This window comes from Lissotriton vulgaris, chromosome 9 (genome assembly GCF_964263255.1).
Source record: "Lissotriton vulgaris chromosome 9, aLisVul1.2, whole genome shotgun sequence".
NCBI lineage: Eukaryota > Metazoa > Chordata > Amphibia > Caudata > Salamandridae > Lissotriton > Lissotriton vulgaris.
In genome coordinates, this window is record NC_141697.1 from 188,179,881 (window position 1) to 188,204,378 (window position 24,498).

Genomic DNA, 24,498 nt, shown 5'->3' on the forward strand with positions numbered 1-24,498 from the left:
TTCGCTGACGGTGAATCGGCAGTGATTAACGACATCCTAGCCCAGTGCTGGACTGATCATGCGCTTGTGGCGTTTTCTCTAGGTTTAGGGGATTATTCCTCGGAAGGCGCCGGGGTTGGACTTTCGAAATGGGGCAGATCTTGGTCCAGACTGCTCAGCTCATCTCCTAGGCCCTCCCTAATTCCTGCTAACTTCCGCTTGAGTAATTCGGTGGAGGAAAGCTACTCCTTGTTATGCCGGTCGATTACTGATACGCTTGACAAGGTTGTGCCCCTCCGTAAATCTAGAGAGAGAGTGAACAGGGCTTTTCCCTGGTACACGGAAGAGCTACGACAATTGAAGCGGAGCTGTAAACGTGCTGAAAGAGTGTGGAGGAAGCAGTACTCCGCCCCGGAAAAAATCTCGTACAGGCTCGCATTGCGTGATTACAAGGCTCAGATTAAGAGGGCCAAAGCGGCCTTCTTAGAAGCTTCCTTGACTCAGACGTCTAATAAATCCCAAGCCCTGTTTAAAATTGTCAAGGACCTGTCCCACCCTGTCTGTGCGGCCAATACGGTCCGTGCGTCGCAGGCACTTTGTGACTCGCTGGCCATTGCTTTTGAGGAGAAGACTGCTAAGATTCTAGAGGGCCTAACGCACCCTTTACCTACTGCCGTTGGCTCGGGAGCTCCGATTGGCTCCATCAGTCGACCCCAGCCAACTGCTCCTAGCATTGGTTTGGGAGCTCCGACCGGGCCACCCAGTCGACCCCGGTCGTCTGTCCTTCCTCTAAGAGTGTCGGATATGGGAACTCCGTTTGATTTGCCCAGTCGACCCCGGACTGATGCCTTTGGCCCGAGTCCGGGAGCTCCGGGCAGCTCACCCAGTCGACCCCAGCCGACTGGCTCGGTTTGCACCTTGGGAGCCCTGGGTGTGGGAGCTCCGGTGGGTCTGCCCAGTCGACCCCAGACGGTTGGTGATGACCTGGGTCTGGGTGCTCCGGACAGCCCATCCAGTCGACCCCAGCTCAATGCCCCTGACCTTAGCTTGGGAGCTCCGGTCACCCCCTCCAGTCGACCCCAACTAAGGTTTTTTCCTTCCCCTTCCTTCGAGGAATTCTGTAAGGTGGCACATACGGTGTCCTCGGGGTCCCCGCTCGACCCACTGCCCCCCAAATTCTGGAAGGCTTTCCACGCAGATCGTTTCTTGCCTTTGTACTCTATCTGTCTCCAATCTTTGGAGTCGGCATCGGTACCAGAATGCTGGAAATTAGCAGTAGTGTCACCTCTGCTAAAAAAGCCCACTTTGGACCCTGCCTGTCTGTCCAACTACAGGCCTATTTCCTTGCTCCCTTTTCCGATCAAGATTCTGGAAAAATGGGTGACTCGTTCACTCTCAGGTTTCCTGGAGAACATCGGCTGGTTCGATGAGGACCAGTTTGGCTTCCGCCCCGGACACGGGACGGAGTCCGCGCTGGTGACCGTGTTGGACAATCTTCGTTCGCGTGTCGACAGTGGTCGGGCAGCCTTCTTAGTGCTGCTCGACATGTCGGCCGCATTCGACACGGTCTGCCATCGGACCCTTGTCAGGAGACTGGAGGAGTGCGGGGTCACTGAGGGGGCAAGAGATTGGCTGACATCCTATCTTAGTGGCAGGCAACAGTTGGTCTCACTGCCACCATTCAGCTCTGAGCCAAGGAGTGTAGGACAGGGGGTCCCACAGGGCTCGGCCATCAGCCCTATACTCTTTAACTTGTACCTCCGTCCCTTAGTCCAGCTAATAAAATCTTTCGGTGTCTCGGCATTTAATTATGCCGATGACACCCAGCTGGTCTTTTCTTTGGAAGGGAATAATGCGGTCTCGCTGGATACTTTCCATCGCTGCATGGCAGCCACAGCAGACTGGCTACGAGTTAATTCCCTACAATTTAATAGCTCCAAGACGGAGGTACTCCATTGTTCCATCGTCCGGATTCCGCGGGCACTCCCAGAGAACTTTTGGCCTAGTACCTTCCTTGAGCCAGTACTAGCGGCGGAATCAGCCCGCAATTTGGGGGTAATTTTTGGCCCTAACCTACAGCTTGACATACACGTCAATAAAACCACTTCTACGTGTATGATGCTGCTGCGCATGCTGCGCAAGGTTTTGCCCCTTCTCCCCGCTCAAGCAAGGCCGGAAGTAGTTCGTGGGACCATATTAAGTCGCCTCGACTACTGCAATGGGCTTCTTTTGGAGGCCCCAAAAAATCTGACCGGTAAGCTACAGCGGGTGCAAAACATGGCCGCCAAACTGGCTCTCTCTCGCCCTAGGTCCAGCTCCTCCACTCTTGCTTTAAGAGACCTACACTGGCTCCCGGTTCATCTGCGGGTACAATATAAAGCTGCGTGTCTTGTGTTTAAAGCTGTTCACCAACAGGGCCCCATTCCTATGCAAAAGATGTTTGCATGGTACTCTGCTTCGCGGCCCCTCCGCTCTTCTTCGGCGCATCTTCTTGTAGTTCCGAGGTTTCACAGAGTGAGGATGGGTGGCCGCTCCTTTAGTGTCGCAGCGGCCAAACTTTGGAACTCCCTGCCACTCTGTCTGAGAAGCCACAAGGACTACTTTTCTTTTAGAAAAGCGTTAAAAACCCACCTGTTCCCATAAATAGCCTGAGTTGTGGAAGTTCTATGGTTTTTTTTATCAAAGCGCCAGGATGCCCTCTGGGTGACAGGTCTTGCGCTCTATAAATATACTAAATAAATAAATAAATAAATAAATTAAATGTATGAGGATTATAGGTATGTTCTGCCTTGTATGTACAATCACAAATAAAGAAATAAAAAAAAAAAGTGAATAGTAGCAAAACCCTGTCAGTTTGTGCATGCTGGGTACATTCAAGAAGATTAGCACTGGTATTCGCTATTCAAACTGGTGATAAATGTGTGGTGAGCACAAACCCCTTAATTATGAAGGCCAACACAGGATGAACGTCTCAAGCAGAGAGTGAAAGAAGCCTTCAAATAGATTCCATATGGCCAGAGTCTTCCACGAGCTACGGGGGAGGGACTCTGACCCGTGCCTTGCAGCAGATTTACAGTATACTGTGGCATAAAACATCACTATACAGTTTTTTCATACCCTTGTGACAAACAAGCCCATGCCTTATCCTAAAGATGCTTTATGGAGCCTTACAGATATGTCGCTATCATTTTAGCACTATACTTTGAAGTCTTTATTCACCATAAAACGTAATCACCAGACCACCTAGTGTAAAGGCCTTCTTATCCGTGATGGGCCCAGGACTAGTGACACATGTAGACAGTACACACAACTTATACAATGAACCCTATTTGATTCCCTTCACTCCATCACTACTCAAGGCGTCAGTGGAACACAATAAGCACCACTGTGCTCCAAGCCGTAGCAGCGAGAGCAGCGTTCTTTTGTGGTTAAGGATATCTTCTGATCAAGTCGTGAAGAATGATGTAGCAACCGGCTTCCCATTGAAGGTCGATCTGCAATAAGAATTCTCAGGTGCTATCATTCCACCTCAATCCACACACTTCTACTGCATGATTCTTGGACTTCGAGAACCCTATAAAGTCCCATTGATGACCTCAATGATTTTGGCACGGTTCTCCAGCACAGACCGCCCACAAATGCCTACAAAGCTATTTTGGATTCAACAATGCTAGGGGTACAGACAACAATACTAGGAGTACAAAGATCGCCTCTTTGTATAATGAGGGGAATGTACATCCACCTTATATGCCACGAAAGCAATGCACAAGAAAGGATTTGGCAAAAAAAAAAAAGAGCAAAGCCACACATTCAGAGGAAGCATTAACACATGATACAGTAAAGAGCAAATACACCAAGGGTAAAGATTCTGCACCTGACTCCCTCCTTCCCCCTGTGCTAGTCCCGTCAGTCCTGATTGGACCCAAGACTGAAGTAGACCGGTCTTGATAGTCGAAGTACAAGGCGAAATACACAACACTGAAGATATGCTCATTCTTCAGAGTGGTAATTCTTCTACGGATGAGGAAACTATGGACATCCCATATCCCAGCCCGTGGGTGAGGCAAAAGGGGGCGTGAGGGAAAAACCTCAAATGGATACAGGCAGTGGCCCAAAAGAATATCAGAGGGTGAATCAATATCTGTAGGGCATTGCAGCGCTGAAAAGAACAGAATAGCATTTTTGTGAACTACGGTTCCAAATCCTGGGTAGAGAAACAGGGTAAGATGTTGCAATGCTAGTTCAGATCAAAAGAAAATGAAGTTTCAGATGTGCACACAGAATAGCTCCGGCTCCTGTGAAACATACTGTACAGGACTAGGATCCCTCAATGTCTTACAAGTCAGCTTCTGTGGGTCATAGAATTGTTCACTTGTGCAGAACTGAGCCATGCATCCATTTTTCTTAAACAACACTGTTTGCAGCACCTAAACTTTACTGTGAAACTCCACAATTTAGTCCATAGTATGACAGAGCTGTTCCACCGCTACTGTTTCCAAGCCGTGCACCGTGCATATAGTATCAAATTTATGACATAGAAACCAAATCAGAGAAATGCAATATTCTGGCCAAGGATAAAGAAATAAATGTGTCTTTTGTCTAAAATAACATTGGCTTCAGCTGTAGTTAATTTCTCTGGGTCCTGGCCCTTGAAGGGTAGCCAAGCCATGGGGGAGTGGGTGGGGGCGGTCTTAAAAGGCTGAATTAATCGAGTGACCAACATGCAGCTCACACACTAGCTCGTAGAGTTAGAGTGTTTGCGCTGTAAACCGAGTGGATTCTACAAAATGGACGCACTTCTCCATGCAGTGCCTGTTTGTGTTCACAACACGTCCTCGGGGTACTATCAAGAGTACACAGTTTGCCCTTTGGGGTGCCAATATTTTGCCATACAATTCTATAGACGTTGTTTCTGGAGCACAAATTAAGAAGTAAATAAATAAGCAAATTAAAAAAAAATGTTTTTCCACTATACAAATGTTGCAATTATAAAAAGGTACACGTTTTCAAAAATAAATTTGTACTTAAAATACTGAAATAAATTTATGAAAACGATAAAACGGTTTTAAGAAAATATTTTAATGAAGCTAGGTGAATGTATGCAATTGCTATCGAGAAATACATAAAAAGGATGATGGAGGGTCCTCATACCAGATTTTAATAATGTATTTGCCAACCGTTTCATTTCGGTAGAGCATCTGAGGAAAGGCCTCTGAGCAAGTTTATGGAAATAAACCTCTTTAAAGCTGTGAAACCTCCCTGCTTAATGAGTCTGTCTCCCTCTAGCAGTATGTAAACAAATCGGATGCTAAACAGTTCAGAAACCCAATTAAGATCATTACCTAAGGGATCTATTCTAGCACAACGTCAAAAATAGCTGATAAGGCATGACACACTTTGCTTCAAATAAATCACTACACTGTTTACTTCTCCATACAATGTCACTATTTTCTGGAAAGGTAACACCCCGTTTCACCGCTTCTGAACTTACAAAACCAGCTACCACCAATGCCAATTCTGGCATTACGGCACCCTGTCCCACGCCCAATACAAAAATATTTTTGCAATAAGAAATAATATAACTAATTTAATGAGAACCACAGAACACCCAGACAGCAAAATAGGACTAAAAGTCATGTTTCTTTTCCTACCTTAAACACTTGCAAACTCAGACTGTCAGCAGCTTTGCGAAAGGAGCAATAACATTTTTTGGAAGGACCTCACATTTTACAGATGCATTATCTTCAACAAGTTTCAATTGAGTATGTTAGAACATAAAATTGTCTAAGTGGCAGTCTACCTCTTCTCTACTGCATTCCTTACATACTGGAGAGCTGAAATGGGATGAGCGTGGCATCTAAACATACTACCACATTCCATATTTTTTGTGCAAGGTTACTACATTTTAGGTCAAAGAATTGAGGACAAACTAGGAGCTGAAAAAGTTATCGATAATCTTCAGAAGATCCTGGACAAGCACTCAGACATCCTTATGAATCGATGATCAACTAATGCCCAGAGGAGAGAAAGTTTTATTTTTTTAATTCCACTGTCCGACTTGAAAAAGGATTCACCACCCAGACCTTGATGGTTACACTACAGTCGGTTTGCTTACTCATAGAATCAATTTGATCTCTGAGGAAACAATGCGGGGAATTGCAGTATTTTTGCCAAGGATATAGAATCTGGTATTTCTTTTATCTAAAATAATATCGGCTTGCGCTGTAGCGGAAATCTCAGGGTCCATGCTTTTAAAAGGAAGCCAAGCCACTGTGCGGGGTGGGGGCGGTCTTAAAGGGGAAAATTGAAAAACAGCGTTTTAGACAGGTGTTTGAAGTCAAGATCCAAAAACGCCCAGGCACCCTGAAAAGGTACAGACGTCAAAGGGGCAGATGTAAAAACTTAGCCTGAACAGTTTGGCTGACCAGGAGGTGCTGGACTGGAAAGCAGGAGAGTTAAGCTTGCATGCAAACAGGCGGATCCAAGATTAATCAAAAATATGTAAGCTGTCAGGAAGACCCATAAGTTGTTTTTCATTTTAATTTACGGAACGCTAAATCCGAAGGCTCAATTGTGAGTTGAACAGAAGCTTTGACATTAGAAACTCATTCACTATGTACTTGGACGAGAAAAGGTTAATGCTTATGGTCAATCTAGACATATACGATTCACTCGTTATCTAGAAAGTTATAAGCAGGTGGAGAAGTGTGGCTCACTGGTTAGAGGAGGCAGACCCGGACGCTGAGATCAGACCCGGGACCAGGGTTCAATTCCCGACGCGGCAGGGTCTTGAGCCCAAAATGTCCACGGACTTGGTAATTCTCGCTTCGGTGCCTACTCGAATCACAGGTTCACACTCTGCAACTCTGGGCAATAGCTTGCTTAATCTCCACTACCGCCCCCGCTGCGGGATGCCTGGCTTTCACCTTGGGGATACCCAGTAGGGGCTATCTCACAGGGAAAAACCAGGACGGGTTCCCAATGCAAAGCGCTTTGAGACCTGGCGGTGATATTGCGCTATATAAAAACACATCCGTCCATCCATCCACAATTCTAATATCACCAGACTGGAAATCAAGAAGAGGTAGAAGTACAAAAAAGTAAGGACCCGGAGCCAGATCTTCTCAAGTCAGCTATTGACAGACTGACTTAGCGCATGTTCCATCACACACAAATCACACTTACTCCGTCACTTTTCCTTTTCAGAAAAACAGCTGGAAATGCATCTTGTTCACAGTCAACATCCCTAAAGGATGATCCTTTCTTCTACAGAAGCTGGATTCCTACAATTCTCCTCTACAACCTTGTGAGCCCTGATGCTCACTCGCTAGATTCACACTAGGTAATCAATACTATATACATAAGACACTCAAAGCATTTCACTGCTGGAGCAAGACCAGCCACTTCCAATTGACCCAACACAGCAGAGACTCAGACTGCAAAGAAACAAAAGCCATGTGCGAGACAAAAGGAAAAGCAAACGGGCATGCACCTGGGTTATTAAACTATACACTAACAAAAACCACAAAAGGGCAGGCACACCAATATGGGGTGACTGGACGCAGTGTTCGTGCCTGGCTCTTTGAAAAGGTACTTATTTAATGTTGTCTAGGAGATGTCAATTCATGCTGGAAGGGAAGCGTTCTTTACATTCCATATGCAATGAATTAAGAAGTGTACCACAGGTAGGAGGCTTTCCCTTTAGGTCACCACTTGTCCCAGCATTAACAGATAAGCTTCAGTGAACAAAGGGTGAGTGCACTAATAAGTACGCAAAATACTGATCACTGAAAGATATTACACAAAAAGAACAGACATTTATTCTGCTCTGGAATAAGGAGGATTGCGACACATGCTTTCAATTAAAATATACTCATAAGAACATGAGGAAATATCTCCGATTAGGTTAATTCAATGAAATACATTAAAAAAATGTAAGATAACTAAGCATAGTTTGGTGGTGCAGAGCGCTACTGGGTGCTCAGGGTTTCACACTGGTATGATTTTTGTTAATACCAATGACGATGAAAACCATCACAAAAAACATTGCAATAAAAAAAAAATCAAATAAGCGAATGTGCCTATTAGAAGTCAGTGCGGCAGCGGGACATCAAATGTTGGCTCATCTTCAGCTCCAAGAGGGGAAGTGCTATGATCTGCTATGAGGGCGGAGTGCCAATTTTACTTTTAAACCACAAACCAAGCTACCCAGGTTGTGGAGAAAAGATACGTAACTTCCCTTACCAATGTGTACAGAATTCTGCAGCAATGCTATATTGCAAGTAAAACATGTATGTCACACATTTCTGCCTGCATGCCACATACAGTAATCAATTTGTAGAAAAGCTATGTAATTCCCTTAGCCAAAATACAAATTTGCTGGTACCTATGCCAATCACCCAAAGCAATTGGGGAATGTAAACATTTTCTTGAATCAGGTGATTTGAGGAGCACAAGTATGGATTGTAAAACCACATACCTACCCATATGCTCGCAGTCATTCACAGACACAATGATGCCCTATGAGCATAGAGGCATTAATCTCACCTGAAACCATGAATGCCCACAGCCAGCAGAGTCCGCTCAATAATTCATATCCGGTTGTCCGGGTTTCCAGACGGATCTTGTTCCCTTGCAAGAGACAAGGTGACGGTAGACCCCTAGCGCAAAGGGAGAACATCCCCGACAGGGTTAAGCTAAAGTGGCAGCAAGAGATTGCTTATTTTATGAATTCTCTGCAGCCTTTTTTTTTATCAAACCATGATTGATGTTTCCATCACATTCTCGATTAAATTGCTTTTGTTGGGGTTCAGTGCGCATCAGCAGCCTCAACAGCACTTCTAGAAATGCGCATAGATGGGCACTCCTTCCTCAAGGAGGCATTTGCTGGCTGTTCCATTATACAAATGCTATATTACCTGAGCAGCATGAGGACTGCACTGAACGGAAACTGTGCCTGAATCATGCAGTGAAAAGCACTACGCACAATTTTCTGAATTGATATAATTTTCTTAATTTGACGTGAACGAGTGAATGCCGGCAGGGAAATCTCTAAAACGGCATTCAGCGATTATAAGGAAAAATAATATTTACAGTGCACAACAATTTCAGTTTTGAATTTAAGGTCACAAATCTAGTGGTCTGGGTGGTTGCCGACAATCAGAAACACAGAGCTACAGCTGCCTTTGTTCCCGCCTGTATATGGCGCCTTGTTTGGAAGCTAGCTTGGTGGCCTACTGTCAACGTTTTCAGCAACCACTGTGCCCCAAGACGACGGTTACGGGATTTTACAAATCAAACGTTAGGCACACCCAACTGTAGACAATGCATTTCCCAATCTGTCCTCATAACCATAAAACATAGGGTTCTTGGAAATATTGTCCCCAACACTTTATGCAAATTGCAAAGTCTGCCACCATTGGTATTACTTATAAATCCAGGACGTTCCTCGCACAGAGAAGGACCATAGGCCTATATATCGCTTCTTCTATCAAGAAGTCCTTTTTAAGTCTTGCCACAAACAGCGTTGAGTGGCTAAATATCTAATATCACCAAATCTTCAAAAAAGGATAATTAGATGTACAGAGAATGATTTTTGGATGAGCCACCTTCAGCCACTGTATTTTATGTGTTTTTATTACTTTGACATTGCTTGTGTGGGTGTCCATAAATACTTGGTATTTCTACGTCGGTTACATTATTACATTTGTCTTTCTATTAAGTTTTAGGGAAGAGATTTAATTGTACTTCTGTTAGAGCACAATACGACACAACTGGAAGTTTGAATACATTGTAAGTGCTAGTTTATATTATGTTTTGTAAGTGTATGCTGTTTGGATGCTTTACCCTGCCATATAAACAGTGTTATTGACTTATCACCCTTGAGTATTAATTTGTTCTACTTTGCTATCATGATTATATCTTATTAGACATGAAAGTTTTTTTATTCGTAGTTAAAGACGTACACATACACAGGCTTTCAAAGGCTTCAACGAAACTGCCAAACGTATGTACCATGGAATCTTTTGCTGAACTTTCAGTTTGCACTGTAAGTTTGCCATTTAAAATGTAACCTTTAGACTCCTTTTCATAGCCGTCTTCTTTGAGGGTACAACTTAACTCTGCTAATGCAGTCTGCGCAGGAAAGAGGCACTACTCAGTTTCCATATTATTGTAGCCCCAGATGTTGCTTCATTGCGGGATTTTCTTGGACAGTTTGTGCCATACACACAAAATCGCCAAACTGTTACCGAACACCCCCCCCAAACAAAGCTTGAGCTATTCGCTTTGCCGATACTTTTATTCGCTTTGCAGATACTTGTTTCAGTACATGACCTGCCCACCAGAACACGCAGGAAACTGTGTTCGTCTCACAATGTAGCATGGAGACCTTGCACATTCACTCTGTCTCCCTCCCTCACCCAGAGCTAGAAACATATCTACAAGTAGTCCAAGTACTCCTGGCTTTGATACTCTTAGTAGGAAACACAAAACAGCGTGTAAAGGAAACTCTAAATAAGTAAAGTAGCAAAATGTAGACGCTTTAGACGTCACACAGCCCCCTCCTTCACGTGACAGCAGTGCAAGGGTCTGGAGGATATATAGAGGCCATGTATGGCTTTAGAGTAGCATTTATATAGCAATTCAAACCTCGGTCGAGGGCCTTATGCAGATGGGTGGCTTGCTACACAGTAAGGGCTCTTCACTTTCACCTCATCACTTTAATATCTACATTAGCAGCTTGGCAAACCCCTCATAGAAATGGGTGCCAAACTGTACGTATGCGGATGACACACACCTACTGGTGCGCTTAGATAACAAATATGCTACCCATCAAAAATTCTGGTCGGTCATGAGATTTATATGGCAAGGGTAGGGTGTTAAACAACTAATAAATAACTAAATTGAAGTACTTTTGGTTAATGGTCATAGTCACATCTGGCATGATTCCTATTGGCCTTATGAGCAGTGGCAGCTCTTCCGCTATGGCGGAGGAGCGTCGCCCGTCCTGCTCGAGTGCCAGGCAGCAGGCAGGAACAATAAAATGGTAATAAAACCATTATCATTATATTTTTCTTTCTGCTGCAGGCAGCCAGGAGGAGTTCAGGAGGAGTAGTGCACACTGTAAAGTGCGCATGAGGGTTTGTCTGGCTGTTTAATGCCGTCCAAACCGTCATGCGCACTCTGATCTCGCTCTCCCCAGCTGCATTATACAGCAGGTGGAGTAGAAACACAGGCTCCTAGGCCCTGAGCGAGCAATAAACAAGCCCGCTCAGGCCAATCACGGCGCTGCTCTCCGGAGAGGCTAGATTGGCGTCTGGGTGTCTGCACAGTGTGCAGGGACCTCGAGGAGAAGAACCCGAGACGGTGGCCGGCAGTGCAGCAGGTAAGTGTTTAATTTATTATATATTTTACCTACTGCTTATGAGATGGGCACAGCACCCGTCTCACCTGAATCAGTAAAAAGCCTAGAAGTAAAAATAGATGACAAACTCGCTCTTGCAAGCCAGGTATCTTCGGTGAGCCCCGCATGCTTTTATTATTTAAGAGTCTTAAGAATAATTGTGGCAATCCTATCCGTTGAGGAAAACTGCTTAATCATTTCAGCACTAATTGGCTCTGCCGACTCATTATGGCTAGGTCTTACCCAGTATTTCCGTCCAATATTACAGGTCATCCAGAAACAGCAGCACGCTTACTCTTAGGGGTTCCTCACGGTGTTTACACTTTACCCCCCCACCCACTCTCTCAAATGCACTGGCTGCCCATTAAACAGATTTTCTTTGGATCCCTCTTCTTGGTTTAGAATGCTGTTATAATGCAAAAACTCCAGCTTCCCTTAAGTTCACTTCCAGAAGCACTGCCAACGGAGGACGCTCCGCACCTCAAGTGCTGATCCCCTTGTTGTTCCAAAGATATAGAAACTAAGAATAGGTGAACATATGTTTGTTACCTGCACCACCAAGTAACCTACGGTAAACAGGCACTCCATAAAAACATTTATCATAACATTGAATTGAAAGCATAATACAATTAAAACTTACACTTATTTGTTCAATGTACAATAAACTGATCAGCTACATTTTATTGCAAGTTTTGAAAGTACTCAAACTCTCACAGGAGTAAGGTTACTCAAAGTAAACTATTTTCCCAGTGCCTGCAAAGCATGTATATTGTTGGAAAGAAGGTCCAGGCTGCATATAGCAAAGATTCGAACTGTAAATGATCTAGGATTGTTACAGCGCATCTCTGGCATGAGCTAGGTTTACCTGAACACGTACCCTAAGAGCACAGAGACTCCTGGTCTCTCTGCATAGAAAGCCTGCCACTTCAATGTTGCATAAGGCTAGAACCCTAGATGTGAACGACTGACCGCACCATACCTGGGAGCTTCTGAGAAAGAAACATTCAGCATTTCACTAGAATGCAGACTGAACACTTAGGATATGAACTGGACACCCTTCTTAGACTACTTGCTACACTAATTCAGAGAACTCTCCAACCCCAAATATCTTAAGGGTCTGAAAATAATCCCAACTTTACTCGCAACTTTGTCTTTAGAAGAATGTTGCTCACTCAACTATCTTTGATGGCACTCCAGCGGCGATGGGTAGGTGCTAGAAACGCAGCTCAGGATACTACCAACCTTATGGTGGAAGATCTCCCTGAAGCTTTACCCGCTGGACACTGTTGTTGTCTGATTGTTTTTAACGCTAGGTATTGACAATCGCAACGTGAAGAAGGGTAATATAATAGTGTTATCCCTCCAAATACAAAATTTTGTTAGCCATAGGTAGCATACATACACCACATCCTATATAAAGGAGTGTAGACAGTTTTTTCACATTTAGATACCTGCTAAAATAGTCAATCTTGGTCCTGAAGAATCGCTAGATATACTCTCTGTAGCGAGAAACATGTTGACATTACTATAATAACCTTTGGATCGGAGTTGGAAACATTACTTTCCACTACTCTCCTCCAGGGTAATCGTTTTTAACCAAAGCAGTGGCCCCTCTGAATAAAGTACCCTTGGTACCACAAGTTTTATTTTAACCCACCATATCCACGTCTACCACCTGTATCTGGCCCCACACCCACACTTCATCTATACTGCAGTTGGAAAAAGATCTCCGCCAAAGAGCCCCTCTTTGAGGTGTCGCCCGTTGGGTATTGCACCGCCGACCCAACGAGGAGCAAGCCCAAATGATGAAGCATGACACCTGAAAGGGTGTGTGAGGGCATTAAATCCAACAAAATGGATTCCCAGGGTGAACTTCTGACCACCCTTCCATAATCCACCCACATCACTGACTATCTTTCTTTTGGTAGGAACAGCACGACAACTCTTTGCATAGACGTACATTTAGGGCACGTCGTGACTGGACCTTCTGTTCTCCTTAGAACAGTAATTGCCCTTAACTCCTTCCTCTTGATACCTAAACCTTACTCCATGAAATTACCATATGGATAAATGAGGACATATACTGGGTTTATTCTGATTATCCCATGCAGACAGGTTTATATCGGGAATGGCAATGGTTGTTATTCTTGTAGTTCTAGGAGAGATACTTGTTTCAAACATCATTGTACCCCTTATATTCCATAATGGCACGGGGAACGTAGGTGATGATCCTATACCGTTTCCTTCACATCCTTTTTCTTTTCTCAATAAATGATTAATCCACAAATCAAATATATAATGGTTAAGGTTATTAGAAGTAGGTTAAGAATGAAAAACTGATGAAGTTAGGACTAGTATTAGGTTAGGATCCTGTGTAGTAATATAAACATATTTCAAAACAATTCATGCTTAATGTAAAGGGTAATAGATGAGAGCTAGAATAAACAAAATACAAATTATAAATCAATAATTTAATACAGTAGGCTAAGAATAATGTCTAAATCGTAAAATTTAATTGGGGAGTATACGCAAAAATACGTAAGAAAAAAAAGATTATAAAGAGCGTTCTGAAAAAGCAATGTAACTATTAATAATCAAAACAAGGTGAGGTAATTATATGAACAAATGGAATCGAGACAGCTGTGAATTTCTTTAAAAATTACTTCGAATATGTAGTCACCCTTGATTTTGTGGCAGTCTGATGTTGTGATTAGCAATAAATTATCAAACCACAACAGCCAGAATCAAAATTGCACTACGCAGAGGCAAGCAACAGTAATACGGATATTGCACAGGAAACACCTTCAGGATGAAATCAAACGGTGGTCAAACAATTATACTGCACACAGCTTACTCTTCAAATAAAATTTTCTAGGACACTTCTCACATGCAAGGAGGTGGACGCTGCAGCACAAAAGCAAAGTGGAACCAGCAGGATTTCGCATTTTGGGACTGCAAGTATTATTTATCATGAATCTGGTTCAGAGGTCTTGTCCGACTCTGCTGACCGGCTTTGTGGCCTGTTGATGATGTCCGGCCACTGACGTGCATGACCACTGACTTGGATGACTCTAGGCAACTACGGTCAAGGCAAAGAGGGTAAAAAATGGAGACGAGGACCCAGAATATGCCTCGAGACATCCCCATAATGTGGGACCATTAACAGCTGTAATTACATGTACACACACACACACACACACACGCACGCACGCACACACACACACAGGCACTTTCGGTTGCCCTGTTCTACATCCTTATGAAAAAGGAATTTTCTTCTAAATTTAAAGAAAAATTCAAGGGTACCAAACCCAGTCACCCTTCTAATGATATGAGATTAATACACCCACGCAAGCACTTTTTGATTCATGTTATTGTAACAAATCGGGATAAAGGCTGTGATTGCCTATACAGACCTAAATTATCCATTTGGAACCAGTTTGGTTTACAATTTCCTAACATATGCTTTTAAAAACTATACAGTCAGTCCTTTGTTAATTTCACAGGCAGGGGAAAACTTGAAGAAGAGTGGATTAATTTAAGTATTCCATTTGAAAAGCAAATTCATTGGATTTGACTTCGAGCCAAAAAACGTTGGGATAAAGGGCTCTATAAATAAATAAACTGCAGGAAAAGGTGACGTGAAGGAGGAGGTACCCACTAAATATCCTACGGAAACCCTCTTCTCGGCACAAAGGTAGATTTTCTCAAGATGTCCCCATCTTACCTGTTCTGCATTAGGGCCATCAGTGCTCTGTAATGCCTACCTCTTGCCTCCCAGGTTGCAGAAAGATGGCCTGCCACATTCACATACAAAAACCCACACCGGCCATGCCTCTTGTCAGGCTAACGGCATAGTCTAGCGTATCTGCATCGTCTACTAAAGCCAGTATCAATTTTTTGCAATGAGGACAACTGTGAAGTGGTCAATAGACGGTGTACAGACAAAATATCGACTCCAAAATATCGACTGGACATAATATCGAGTTTTAAATATAGACTGGACAAAATATCGACTGGACATAATATCGACTACAAAAATATCGTTTTTCAGGTAAGTGAAGTAATATCGACTGTATAAAATATAGATAGCAAAAATATCGAATTTTTAATAATATATAATATTTTTTAGTGTATTTTTATGTAATAATATGTGTGAATAGTGTGTATTAATGTTATAAAATATTTTATTAAATGAATTTTGTTTTTATAATAATTGCGTAATGTAATTCTGTAGCGGGTTGTGGGTTTATAGGGGAATAGGGTGGGAAGTAATTTAATAATAATTAATTAATTAATATATGTTTGTTAATATTTTTAATTAATAATTAATTGATAATTAATTAATATTAATTAGTTAATTAAATATAATTTTGAACATACTTTGTATTAGTAATTAATTGTTAATTAATTACTTGTAATTAGTTAATTACATTAATTAGAGTAAATTTTTAATATATTTAATTTTGTGTTATTTTTAAGTAATTAATTTGGAAAAAATAATATTATTTATTAAAATAATTACAGCTAATGTTCTAATATATTTACTTTATTGTCATTGTTAATTAATAATTAATTGGTAATTAAATAATATTGATACATTTTGGGTAAAGGAGCATTTTTAGGGTTCAGGGTCAGTTTTCAGTTTTAGGGTAAAGGGGTATTTTTTGGGTTCAGGGTCAGTTTTCAGTTTTTGGGTAAAAGGGCATTTTTAGGGTTCAGGGTCAGTTTTCAGTTCATGGGTAAAGGGGTATTTTTAGGGTTCAGGGTCAGTTTTCAGTTCATGGGTAAAGGGGTATTTTTAGGGTTCAGGGTCAGTTTTCAGTTCTTGGGTAAAGGGGCATTTTTAGGGTTCAGGGCCAGTTTTGGGTTTTTGGGTAAAGGGGTATTTTTAGGGTTCAGGGTCAGTTTGGGGTTTTTGGGTAAAGGGGCATTTTTAGGGTTCAGGGTCAGTTTTGGGTTTTTGGGTAAAGGGGTATTTTTAGGGTTCAGGGTCAGTTTTCAGTTTTTGGGTAAAGGGGCATTTTTAGGGTTCAGGGTCAGTTTTGGGTTTTTGGGTAAAGGGGTATTTTTAGGGTTCAGGGTCAACTAATAAGATTGTAAAAAATTATTTTTATTATTTTCATTTATTATTTAATTATTATAATTTAATTTAAGTAGTTTTAAGTATATTTTAGTAATTTAAATTTAATATTAATTTAATTTAACACTGTTTTTAATAAAGTCGATATTTTTTACATCTATATTATTGTTAACGATATTTTGTACTCGATATTTTTGTACTTACCTGTTTGTAGATACAAACTCGATATTTTGACTGTCGATATTTTGTCCACGATATTCTGGCAAGTCGATATTGTGTCCGTCGATATTATTTCAGTGATCCCAATAGACTGCCAGGCCCCGTTCACTATTTACATAGTTTCTTTATATTGATCATGATTGATATGGAACTTCTGCAGTGAGATTTTTAATTGTTTAATCTTCGCATTTCACTTCCCCTCATTTACTCAGATCACGAAGAGAAGTGTAATTTTATAAGGGAAAGTCGAAAGCCACCAGACTTAGTCTCAACATCTATTTAAAAAAAAAAAATAAGAATAAAAGATCCCGAGGAGGACAATCTTACAAGTGTGGTGAAGTCTGCATCAGACCATAGATATTGTGTTCTGACCCAGCTCCTAAGAATGGTGCAGTGCACTTGTAGTCATGGAGGTGTGTACTCCTGCCGCTAGTATGCTTCTGAGAACAGCATGACCATGATGTGATACAAATCAAGTTAAGTTCAGTTTGCGCCCCTATAAACAGAAATTATGCTTCGGTACAAGTGACAGTGGTATCAAATTGTGATTTAGCTCCAGATGGCAAAAAAAATGTAATGTACTCTTGTTGCTGCCTCCTGAGAGGGAAACGATCTGACCAAGTGGACTCTGAAGATCCAAACATTGTGACTTTACACAAATAGGAGACTTATACAAGGAACTAACTTCAAAAAACTAATTCCAGATAATGAAATTCTATGAAGCCTTAAATTGAACTGCGCCCATTAACTTCCAATATATATGGGAGACAATTCTTGAAGATAAAGGTCTGAAGCAATCTTAAATACAGAAGTATGTAAGGAAGGGAAAAAAAAGTTTTGATCAGGAAAACGTTCCCTTCTTCAAAAAACAGCTTCTATAATTGACACTCATGGTGTCAATTATCTTAGATGCATAAAAATAAAATATATTATGGCTGAACAAGACTAACAGATCCAGCCCACAATAAGTACTGGAGGACTTCTAATTAATAAGGAATGTCGGACCCAAAGCACATCTGCTGCTTCAAAGCTCATGTGCCCTAAAACATATCCTGCTAAAATCTAATTAAAATGGAAGCTGTAGGTGCCGCTGAATGCCTCATTAAACAACCAAGAATTTTCAAAGACATGCTGCAAAGCTAAATACTAGATACACCAGGGCACAATGAAAGAATCAAGCCCTTTAAATATTAGCCCTGCAGATTTCCTTTGAGTACATAATAGCAACGCTCACAGCTTGAGGCCTCTCATAGCTATGGTAATCCTGTGCTTTGTGTCCTATACAAACCTCTTCAAGATGGCCGCCACCTGAAGGATCCTTCTTTTCTACTCTAATAGGGCCGGAAGAGGTAGTGCTTTTTGCCTCATTATTTCTATATTGTATATAGTACAAAATTATGTTGTATGCTTGTTCCCAGCTGGCATAGATTGTCCAAATTATGCTTGACCTCTGCCCTGAAAGGTTATTTGAAGCAGAATTCTGAACTACATCTTTTCAAAATACACCAGTTTTTCCCACATTAGATTATTCCAATAAAATCTTTTGGAATTGGACTTTCCACCTTTTCCAACCAAGCCTGACCAAGACAGTATGGGTGAGTTTCAAGCGAGCAAACATACAGTGCCATGTTCACACCCAAGCTCAAGCCAAACTGAATCCTGCAACAAGCAGGGCTTGTCTGAAAGTGCTTTGCTTTTCGTCATGCACCACATACAAGTGAGACCTTTGAAGAAGTATACCGCGGGCAAGGAGAATTCATAAAGTATCATGTACATTTGTCAGTGCCAGAGAACAGTCACTCATGCCAGGAATCAAATGCCTGTCCGTCTCGCTGAGTCACCAGGCCTGTCTTTGATCTTTAAATTGAACTCACTCTGTCTCACTTTCGCTACCTTGAAGGCTGTTCCAGTGTAATCGGTCTCTGCAGGTATAATTTAAAAAAAGAATCATCTTAAAATGCTCCAGTGTAAAAAAAAATCACATTTTACGCAAAACAAATAGCTATGCGACAAGATCTGGGATCATTTCAAATGCACTAAATCTATAGTTTGCAAAGTAAAAAGAATTTATAGGAGTAGCCATTATGAAAACGCGTGTAGGCACATTTTCAGTTTTTAATGCCCAAGTTATTCCACCAGAATCCTCTTATTTAATTATAGGATTTATCATTTCTTCCATTTTAGTTTCTTTGAAATATTGCGTTTCAGTTATATAAACATTAGGCTAAAAAGTTCGATCAGTTCCGATTGCCCTCAATTTACACCATGTTTACGTTTATATTAATAGACTTGTACGACTTCTATGGGAGATTTGATAAAAGTTTTCACTCTCAGTGAAACAACAAGCATTAGAAAAACCAATAGATTGGGCGCTTTCATTTTGAGTACGAACTCAAACAATCAAAAAAGCCTACTTCATTAAATGCAAAATAAAATGAAGATTGCTTCTGTGTGCAGTGAATCTATGAAATAAAGGTTATCATAAATGGTTATATTTATACTATATTCACAATGCTATGAAATCATCTTTTTGAAGTAGCATTTTTTGTGTATTTTTAATAATTTATATGAATTTGAAGTCTAAAAAATTTGGATTTCCTAATAATACTATATTAACACAATATTATAGTTAATATAAACAATATAAATGCAGGGCTACAGCTATGACAACAGAGTTATCTAGTAACCTCCATTTCAAATCAGCTTCCTAGAGTCGTGGTTGTGAGTGAGATGTGCTCAGGTGAGGTTTGTTTAAAATTGGCTCAATACTCTTAATTGTATAAATGTTATTTAATTGTATTATTGAGTGTATTGGTCAAAGTTAAAAAGTGGTGGATAGGTGAAGGATTTTATTTTCATCCTTCGTGTCCTGTGATTGGTCTACATGTTTAAGACATGATCTAAAGTGCCCGGTAGGGTCAAATGGCTTTCTTCAGGAACGATATACGCATGCATGCATACTAAAGCATGCAGCTTGTGAGATGCGGTACGACCGAAGACTATAGGTATCAGAGAGTGAGATCCCTTAGGAAAGTGTGACTACAAGGTCCAACCCCCTCTGCCGATCTCAGGTGGCGATTAGCTACCATCGCAGAAAACCCAACTGCGACATTAAATTTTCCTAGTGTGTTGTAAGTATGATCCACTTACGAGCTGCAAAAACAAAACCAGCTCCGCTGTAATCAGGCGTCGTAGCACACCTTGGGTGCATTAGGTGATCAGGGTGGGAACCCAGTGATGGAGCATGTCCCAAACTAGGTAGGTGAGTGAGGGTTCTTTTTTAAAACCTTATTGTTTTCCAGGCGGTACAAACTCCAGGTACCTCTTCCTTAATCAAGGTAAGTGTGTACCTTTTGGAGTAACCTGTTCTTGTGTTTTAGATATATTTATTTCCGTATCTTGACAAATAAAATAATATTTGCTCCGACAGTATCTTGTACACTCCATTCACATTCCCCATCTCATGTGGGGTTTTTTTTTTTTTGTTTTTTTTTTGTTTTCTTTAAAGAGTTTTATATAGCGCGAACTAGACCTGAAGATGTGGTTGTGGTGGAGACATAGGCCTTGGTCTTGTATACAAGTCCTAAACATGTTGAAACTTTGTAAGAATGCCAGCCATTAATGGACACTCCAGTACCAGTTAATGGTGAAGGTCAAAACAGTTATTACTTAAAACTCACCACTCTATTTGGTGATGTCCGGACGACAGTTACTAAACCACATGCTGACCATATTGAGCAGGGGTCTCCAAACCGGTCCTGGAGGGCCGGATCCATGCCAGATGTTTTGGATATCTCCATTGAGATACATGTAGTTATTTTAAAAATCTGTCATGGATCCGGCCCTCCAGGACCGGTTTTGGGACTCCTGATATTGAGGGACCTCCATTCATCTGATTTTCCTCTTCAACAAGAAGACAGTACACACCATCACTTCCAATGCGAATTTTCAAAGTGCCAACTGATTGCAAGGCAAATGTAGTTTGTTGAGGGGTCCCATCAGTAGCACCAGGGAGACAGTACAGTTGTAGTAAATCCTTTAACCCCTTTACTGCGGCGGCTATTCCGCCGCAGTGCTAAGGGGGCGCGGCGGCCGCATGCTGGTGACGGAACCGCTCCGTCACCAGCCTCGGTTGAGCTGTGCTCATGACGGAGCGGTTCCGTCATGGCCCGCCCCGCTCAATGGAACGCTCAGCGCAGGCGCGGAATTCGCGCCGCGCAGGCGCGCCGAGCGGGCCATGACGGAACCGCTCCGTTATCAGCACAGCGCACCCGCAGCTGATGACGGAGCGGTTCCGTCATCAGCGTCCAAGGGGTTAAAGCTTTTTTGTACATATGTACCCCATACACACAACAGCATCCTCCTCCTGCAGGATCCTTCAATGTTCCAGCCTCACATTCTACTACTGTCATTATCAATGTGTCATCAAACATCACCACATTCTACTTCACTCTAAAATGAGGGTGCTGAAGATACCACAATAATATAAGGCTTTCTTTGAGAGAAATTCAAGTGCAAATGTTTAGAGGATATGTCAGATGTTCCCGATCTCTGAGTGGTATATTAACGTGTGTTATATCTATATTTAGGTACAGCAAAACATATAGAATGCAGAAGCTCGTGTTGCACTTTATTTGCCTATCTTTGCCTCTGCCTGTGCTCTAAGGCACTCCAGTTGTTACATTTTCTCCCTACCGCATAAAGGATCTTCGTCAAAGCTGTGTGTCTCGTCTTCATGGCCTTACATCAACAAGGTCTTCTTTGTCTTCAGCAAAGGATCTCTTGCTACTAGCCGGCCACATATTAAGGCCTTCTTCCACCCACCTCTTGAACATCCCTTGCCACCATTGGTCAAGGTCTGGCGAGCCAGCCCTTTCGGCTTTTGTTTGCAGGCTTAGGACTGCCTTCTGGAGCAACTTTATGCTCACAAACCACTCATCTGTTGTAAGACATTTAAGCGTGTCTATTCTTGCGCTCATGATTCGATACGCCTGCTTTGGTTATCTTCCTATTCAGATCTAGGAACAGAACGACTTCTAGATAATTGTGTGATATATAGAACTTATTAGAACGCCTTTCAGATGAAGTTTACGGTCTTTGTACAGGGGATTTTCTTTTATTCATTTTAACATTACTTTTCAGCAAATTTAGCAAATAAAAGACCTAGTGACTGAGCACTCGTGATTTCTTACTTTAAATGTTCACAAAAACTGAACATTCAATTAAGAGTCAATATTGGTTTCATATGAGCTGGGACTCTTTTTACTCATTTTACTTGTAATGGTATTACGTTAATTCAGTAATGGTAGACTCAATGTAGAATTAGAGATTTGGTAATTATTTTATTTTTTCAAACAAAACTTTTGAAGTGTTCTTTATGTTGAGTGGCCACTACAATCCATAAGTTAGTCAGCTTGGTCTGGCACATATGAAATCAGTAACTGGCCTTAAGAGAATCCTAAAAAGTAAGTACAGTTTCCAAACTTGTAACTCTTCCGAACCGATCGTACCCATCTTTCAAAAGACGCAAAGGACAAACTCACTTAAATATACATATCTTGCTAAATATCTTAATGGGTCGGTGACTAACCAATGTGTGCCATTTACAACACTGCATAATACCTATCTCTCTGGCAAACCCATTTAGTATTTAAGCGTATACACCACCTCACATAGGATTGCTTTGTCACCCTACAGTGAATACTTCAGATGATGCCATTCCATTTTACAATCCTCAGAAACCATAGACTCCCAAATTAGGTTCCCATGGTCTGAATTTAACCAAGTTTGGTTTCATACCCGATTCATCCCCCCAAAAAGTTTTAATCTTGAACAGTTTGAACATTTGTTGTTCTGTATCTCAGACAACAGTCTGAAAAAAGCCACCCAAGGCAGAGAAGACAAAAATTGTCTTTAGATGTATTTTATAGGTTCATTAATAAAACCTGGGACTGGCACATAAGAGATAAGAAGCTAGGATGTGTTCTGAAGGCTAAACATGGCATTATTGCCCCAAGGCTAAGGGTACTGACCGGGAAGCATCAGAAGAAAAATATGAAAAGTGTAGTAGAAAGTGTTATTTCTAATTATGTTGCGAGTAACACAAAGTTAAACAAGCGTGCACAAGAACGTCTGAGCCGCAGTAGCCTTTCCACTTGGCTCAGCCGAGTCAAGTTATCATTACCTAGCAACGAACGCCTAACAAGCTGCATCAAACCTGCAGTTCACCTGGGGCATGCGCAGTGAGGCAGCTGGCAAGCTGCCACTGTGCACTCAAGCCTCAGGACAGCGGAGTGAACAAACACAAATCACCAGAGCCAAAATACATCAGGCTAAAGTAAAGACTGGCAGGACTTTAAATGTGCAAACAAAGCTTGAGGCGACAACTGTCTCCTAGAGGAGCAAGGAGATGTACCATCCGAGAAAAGAATACACAGAGCACTTCACTTTCATTTCATCCATGAACCTATTACTGGGTGTCACAGCCTTTATCTACAGAGACACATCCCCCACCAATCGAAGACAGAATACAAATCTAAGTCAAAATGTATGTGTAATTTCGACAAGTGTGACAAAGTACATAAACCTCTTTAAAAATGAATGTTCTCTGTGCTGTGAGGCAGCAGAGTGAAATGCAGTTCATAACTGGGTTTCCTACATCAATAACTTTATTATTCAACACAAAAAATATACTTCTGCTAACCACTCTAAAATACTATCACAATTCCAACTTCTGGGTCTCCTTGGGTCTTCGCTCGCAAAGCATTTGGTATGTTGCGGTTAGTCTCCTGCATGCCCACCGAATACTCAGTTTTAACCATTTGAAGTCCTATGTTTGTGGTTTTTTCTTATTTTGTACCTGGTTAACAAATATTTGAGCATGCACACTTTTTGAGACACAGTATCATTCACTGTATTCTTAACAGTGTCAGATGGGATGATCAGATCAGTCTTGCGGGACTTCAAGAGGATCACGAAGCAACTGTTTAAGGTTTTATTTTTCAGACCCAGCTTATGGTAGGGACTGCTGGTCAAACGTACAATTGTAATTTTTGGGTCTGGTTTGATAAGATCACTGCTTGCATGATCAGGTTACCATTTGTTTAAAATACACCTAGTTGGGTTTTGGCTCCACGTACAGGAGTATTATGCTCTTCTTCATCCTGTTGACTGTTTGCGTATCATTCCAGCTTCAAGGAAGTGCTTTAATTAAAATGCACGAGGGACTATTTTACATCTGGAAAGTACACATCATCAAGTTGCTAGTCACATTCAATTTTTTAGCATTTGCATTTTATACTGAATGCAATATTTTTTGCTACTTTTTCCCCAGCATTGGAAAAGCAAATAGGAGAGCTTTAATGTGATACGCAGCAGGTGTGTGTGTAAAAAACATTTGTGAATGCCTCTCTTTATACATACAAGTACAACTAAAGTCAGATGTATGTCCTTGTCGTGGTTTGTTATACTTTGTGCATAATAAGTACATTATAACAAGGGTGAAAAGGAAACACAGGAAGACCTGTGCATACAGCTGAGGGCACGTGCTATCAGTCTGAATCGACAGCCTTACAATACCAACACATTCACAATGACATTTTTTTTAACTGGGTTTAGAGGTGAACACGTAGACACTGAAGAAGCGGTTTTTACCAGCACAACAAACAAACAAAATAGTGTTTAAAAAAATATATGAATTTTGTGTTTGTTTATCTACAGCGCCCTGGAAACATGTATTATTGTACCAGCTGTGGCAAAATATAAGCAACAAACCGTAATTGCATTGAGAACATTCATAAAATAAAATTAAAAAACA

The 24,498-nt window shown here is 41.5% G+C and overlaps 1 protein-coding gene across 7 annotated transcripts in view; it reads right to left on the bottom strand.

Annotated features, from left to right (window-relative positions):
• Nucleotides 1–24,498, bottom strand: part of NIN (ninein) — a 321,323-nt gene that overhangs the window by 220,486 nt on the left and 76,339 nt on the right. The window lies entirely within an intron of this gene.